This window comes from Somniosus microcephalus, chromosome 15 (genome assembly GCF_052327205.1).
Source record: "Somniosus microcephalus isolate GS21.2 chromosome 15, FLI_Smic_1.0, whole genome shotgun sequence".
Lineage (NCBI taxonomy): Eukaryota > Metazoa > Chordata > Chondrichthyes > Squaliformes > Somniosidae > Somniosus > Somniosus microcephalus.
This window is the reverse complement of record NC_141001.1, coordinates 80,424,439-80,430,438: the sequence shown is the minus strand read 5'-3', so window position 1 is coordinate 80,430,438 and position 6,000 is coordinate 80,424,439. Positions and strand designations below refer to the sequence as shown.

The 6,000-nt window shown below is 44.5% G+C and overlaps 1 long non-coding RNA gene across 2 annotated transcripts in view; it reads right to left on the bottom strand.

Moving 5' to 3' along the window:
• Nucleotides 1-1,659: 1,659 nt before the first annotated feature.
• LOC147107056 (uncharacterized) overlaps nt 1,660-6,000 on the bottom strand; it is a 31,600-nt gene continuing 27,259 nt past the window's right edge. Inside the window, exons 1-2 of one of the 2 annotated variants that reach the window (XR_015081077.1) lie at nt 4,956-5,066; nt 1,660-2,251 (exon numbers count right to left, since the gene is read on the bottom strand). This is a non-coding gene — a long non-coding RNA (uncharacterized LOC147107056). Of the gene's footprint in view, nt 2,252-4,955; nt 5,067-6,000 lie in introns of those variants that run through there. The other variant, XR_015081076.1, reaches the window with a different exon arrangement.

The window sequence follows — 6,000 nt, the reverse complement described above, 5'->3', positions numbered from 1 at the left end:
GCGTGTTCACGATGGGTTGGGTTTGGGTTTCCCAGTTTTAAGAATTTAACCCCCCTCCCGCCCATACTAGGAGATTAAAATTCCCCCTTTATGTCTGAACTGGGCATTGAAAGTAACACAGCAGAAAAAAATACATGGGATTAACAATGTTTATGGGTATTATTGGTCTCTAACAACTCTACATGATTTCAAAATGGGTTCTTCAAAAGTCTAGAACTTAAATGGCACCATAAATTACATTCAGCACTCAATCACTGCATAAGTTGATTAAAGACACTCATAACAGATTATGACCATGAAATTCCATGGGGGTTCGACTGACTACAGAATCCTTAGGCAAATGGGTAAGCAGCCATTTACGCTGTTTCCTTGGGGATTCCCACTGAAGTTAAGGTGCGAAACTGGTAAATCCCCCATGGAATTTGAGGACTGGTATGTCATTATTGTCTCACAATGTAACATAGACACCCACATCAGGAACATCCATGGGGATTTTTTCAATCTCTCACCCTAACTTTGGTGGAAGAACGGCAGAAGCCATTTGAAGTCACGGCGAGGGATCAGGGAATCACCACAGAAATTCTGCCCCCTAACTGTTTCCATACGTTCTTGGTGTGCTTTCACTCTTGTATGTTCATTGGAAAACATGGGGTAGTGACAAAAGGAAAAAAACACCTTGTACACAGGTAAATCTGGACTATGATCTGGAGATTGTGAATTGCAACCCAAAACTTTTATCTGCTCCAATTTATTGCATTTAACCAAATTCCACTACGTATATCTGTGCCAGGTTTCAATTTTGTTCGTATTCTGTAAAAATGTGGAGGTTTACTGTTGTCATTCCTACAAGCCGATTATTGTCATAAGTTTATTAGTAACAAAATGCAAATAGTATGCTAAAATGTTCGTATTACCCTTTATCCCAACCCGCAACATTGTGGATTGTACATATGCAAATTTAACTTAAATGCTTGGAGTGGCTCATTAGTGTGTCATTAACAGCATTGCAGAGTCACAGCAGAATAATGGGGTTTGTCTCGCTGCTTCGAAACATAAATTAAGCAACAATGTATGTAAATAGCTTTTGGTTTCCTGATTTATTCACATTAAAATGGTGTCTCCACAACAGAGTGGTGAAAATGGAAAATAATTATTGCAGAAACTAAAGGGCAGGACATGGAGTGTGAGAATTAACTGCTCTCAAGATGAAATATTGTGGGGTTTTTTTGTCGTAGTGCTCACTGGGAAAAGCTCTTATTATTGAAGACACCACAAGACCTTTGTCTAGTATGGTTATGCCAGAAATGACTGTATTCCTGCCGTAGATATCTTTGAAAACTCAGGAACTCTCTTCAACTGCTCACCATCCTATAAATGTTAACCTCTAACTTGGTTTACTGAAAAATAAACCTCCGCAATATTGGTTACATAACTCGTGAGCCTGACGGACTTTCATAAGTACAACTAAGATTTTATTTTTTTTAATTTGCATGCTTGAGTTAATCGTATCATTGTGATCTGCACTTTATTGCTGCATTAATGAAGTGAAATAAGCTCGTTTTATGGAAAAAGCATTTAAGTTCATAGATCAGGAAAATAAAAACAATTTACGTAGGAATACAGCCTCAAGAAGCAGCAAGAGATAGATATTTATCAGACTCTGGATAAAAAATATTTATTTATTATAGTATATTCATATGAGGAGCTTGTAATTTGTCCCTGAGAACACATTTCGTTCCTGATTTGATATGGCTTTAGTCCATTTCACAGCAGTTACTGGAGAAAATTTAGTAGAGGAATGCCACTTTAGAAAACAGTATTCAAATGGAAATAGCTTTTGATATCCTACTTGGTGACTACCACCAGTGAATACTATCACTGCTGTGCTATTCTTCATGACGTCTCAAAGGTCCCAACTGTCCTTGAATTATTTTTCTTAAATATCCTTCAACCTGAATCAGTCCAGTTCTATCTCTCTTTAAAGCATTCCATGATACAAAAGCAGAATGTTGTCCCTAATTCACTATGAACTCAATTGAAAATGTTAACTGTTCCTTGACTATGTTCATGAATGCCGCATTGGTCACAGGAGATGACCTATTTCAAAGTTTCTACAGCACTGAATTGGCACCTGGAAGATGTCCAAGTCCTGGTTAGGTTGACTTGTCTTCTGAATTTCCTTTGCTGTTTCAGGGCAAGTGCCTGATCTCCCTTTGGTACTTCCACCAATGATTGAGTTTGGTAACTTTCCCTGTGGAGAATGAAAGAAGAAGATGTGGGTAAACATGTATTCTACCATTCCATGGTATTGCTGTCCTAAATTATTGCCACACCAGAATAGTTAATACAGCTCCACATGTACCATAAATAAGGACATTTCACTATCAATTAAATTTTGAATCAGTTGTGTATCCAAGCCCTACTCCAGAGGTTTGAGCACATAATCTAGGTTGACACTTCAATGTAGTACCGAGGGAGTGATGTATTGTCAGAGGTGTCATCGTTCAGATAAGCCATTAAGCCAAAATCCTGACTGCCTACTCAAGTGGATGTAAAGGATCCCCTGGCACTATTCAAAGAAGAGCATGAGAGTTCTCTAAATGTCTCTCAGTGAAATTAATTTGTTGTTGGTAACCTTAGTAGTTGGGAAAATATTCTCTGTGCTGATATTTTCCAATTTACAGTACTTTTACTGTCGCACTCACACCCATCATAATGAAGACCAGGTGCTCACTCTGTCGACCTCCGATGTAAGGGGTGTTCTACGCGGAGTGAACACATGAAAGGCTGCTGGACCGGATAGCATCCCTGGACGGGTACTCAAGGAATGTGCTGATCAGCTGGCTAATGTCTTCACCGCCATCTTCAATCTGTCATTGGCCCAGGCAGTAGTCCCTACATGCTTCAAGACCGCTACCATTATTCCTGTGCCAAAACAAACGGCTGTGACGTGCCTGAACGACTATCGACCTGTCGCACTCACACCCATCATAATGAAGTGTTTCGAGAGACTGGTCCTGGCTCACATCAAAGCTAGTGTTCCCACCACTCTTGACCAACACCAGTTTGCCTATCGTGCAAACAGATCAACGGAGGATGCAATCACAACTGCTCTACACTCTGCACTGAATCACTTAGATGGTAAAGAGACCTACATCAGAATGCTGTTCATAGACTACAGCTCAGCATTCAACATTATCATCCCCAACAAGCTGGCCACTAAACTCCACACTCTTGGCCTGAACACTTCCCTCTGCAACTGGACCCTGGACTTCCTAACAAACAGACCCCAGTCTGTCAAATTAGGTAACCACACCTCCGGCCCCCCTGACCCTGAACATGGGGGCCCCACAAGGATGTATGCTGAGCCCCCTCCTCTACTCCCTCTTCACCCACGACTGTGTGGCTGTTCATGGTTCCAACACCATCATCAAGTTTGCGGATGATACCACGGTAGTAGGCCAGATCACCAACAACGATGAGTCAGCCTACAGGGAGGAGGTCCAGCATCTCGTGAAGTGGTGCGCCGATAACAACCTGGCCCTTAACATCAAGAAAACCAAAGAAATCATTGTGGACTTCAGGAAGTCTAAAGGCGGAAGTCACACCCCCATCCACATCAATGGGACTGTGGTGGAAAGGGTGGACAGCTTTAAGCTCCTCGGAGTCCACATCACGGAAGACCTCTCCTGGTCCCTCAATACCTCCTCTCTGGTGAAGAAGGCCCAGCAGCGCCTATATTTCCTAAGGAGGCTGAAGGGATGTAACCTGTCACCCCTGATCCTCTCTAACTTTTACCGCTGCACAATAGAGAGCATCCTGACGAACTGTATCACAGTATGGTATGGCAGTTGTAGCTACGATGACCGGAAAGCCCTGCAGCGGGTAGTCAAAACTGCCCAACGCATTACCGGCACCCGGCTACCGACCATAGAGCACATATACCAGAAACGCTGTTTACGGAGGTCACGGTCCATCATCAAAGACCCTACCCACCCCAGCCACAGTCTGTTCGCCCTCCTGCCATCTGGGAGACGTTACAGATGCATTCGCACCTGTACGACCAGATTTAGGAACAGCTTCTTTCCCAGGGCTGTCATCCTACTGAACTCCACAAATAAACTCTAAAGCCTGCACATCTGCCAATGCACTTTATTATGGTTATGTTTATGTTAATGTATTACAAGCCAAATGTATGTTGAATGTTTAAATGTCTTAATTTAAATGTACACTCTCGGGAGCCGCAAGCCTACATTTCGTTGTACTGCACTTGTGCACTAACAATGACAATAAAAGTTGATTTGATTTGATTTGATTTGATTTTCTGAAAGGATTTCTATGCAGGGAATTTCCTTGGAGCTGTTCCTGCTCCGTTGCTGTAACTTCACCAGATGTAAACTCCACAATTCCAGTGAAATTATAGGCCACGATTTTCAGAGTGGAGGCGGGTTGGAGTCGGGTTGGCTTGTCGGCAGGTTCCAGTCCCGCTGCCGGTTTAATCCACTCTGCATTCATTATTTTGCCTTGACTGGGCTTATTAAGCCCATCATGCACACTGCCTGGCCCAATCAGTGGCTTCGGGTCTGCTGCTTGCCTCTGCTGATGTCTTCCTTTCAGCTGCATTTAAGGGGCCCATGCAGCCTTGTGACTTCTCCTTCATTTTCTGATGCTTTTCAGTGTAGCAGATAGAGAGATGAGTGGGTCACGACCAAAGGCCTCTCCACAATTTGATAATGACTCCCTCCATGCTCTTGTGGAGGGAGTGAGAGGGCGCAAAGAGGTACTGTTCCCCTCAAATGGATGGAGGAAGCCTCCTCAGCAAACCAAAGCAGCCTGGCTGCAAATTGCTAAGGGGGTGAGTGCTAGGTCTTTGTGCTCACGCACCTGGGTTCAGTGCCACAAAAGGTTCAATGATCTGCTCCGCTCAGCAAAAGTGAATATAACATCACACTTACCTTCAATCTGCTCCCCATCTTCTCTCATCACCAGCACTCTGCATTGTCAACCTACTCCTGCACATCCCAACCTACCCTTACATCCCTTGAAACCTTAACCATCCCTCTCTCTTTATAGAGTCAATGGGCTGGATTTTCATTGAGGAGGCGGGTAGGAGGCAGGACTACAACTTTCGGGGTTGTAACCCCGCCTCCATCGAGTTGTAGCCAACCCACGCGATTTTCACTTGATTGACCTTGTTGAGCCCGCCCAGGGGGCTCAGCAGGTCAATTAAGGGCCACCCGGCAACAGGTGACATCACAGATTGATATTTCATCTGTCAAGACCATTTGGCAGCTGAAATATCAGTGTTTCATAGCTGTTTGAAGCTGTCAAAGACTGACAATCTGTTAATTCCTTCCTCTCAGGATGATTTAGAGATCTCTCCGGAACAGAAAGCTGAATGCTGCAATTTTTGACAGATCGCAGCCATTCTGCTTTCTGTGCCGGTGAGATGAGGGACTCCCGAGACCTGAAGGAAGGAAGGCTGTAAAGGTAAGTAAAACTTCTTTAAACACACCAAACACACTTACCTCTGCACTCATGCACCCATCACTCACCTGAACACCGGACATCTCGATCCCTCCAAGCCTCGCTAACTTGGCATGGTTTGGAGCCGTCGAGAATCCCACACTTCAAGAATGAAAATAGGGATTAGGCTAAAAACTGCCTGTTAACTACCTGTTAACAGGCAGTTAATTGGCACTAATCCCCTTCCCACCTCGGGGAGGCGGGTCCCAGTGCGGGTCGGGTGCCCGCCTCCTTTGAAACTGGCATGGAGGCAGGTTGGGGGCGGGATGGGTTCATGCCCCCCGATTTCGGGATTTTAACCCCTCACACTCCTCCAATCCCGTCTCCACGGCCCAATGAAAATCCTGCCCATAGAGGTATACAGCATAGAAAGAAGCCATTCGGCCCATCGTGTCCCCGTCGGCCATCAAGCCCTGTCTATTCTAATCCTATATTCCAGCACTCGGTCCATAGCCTTGCATGCTATGGCATTTC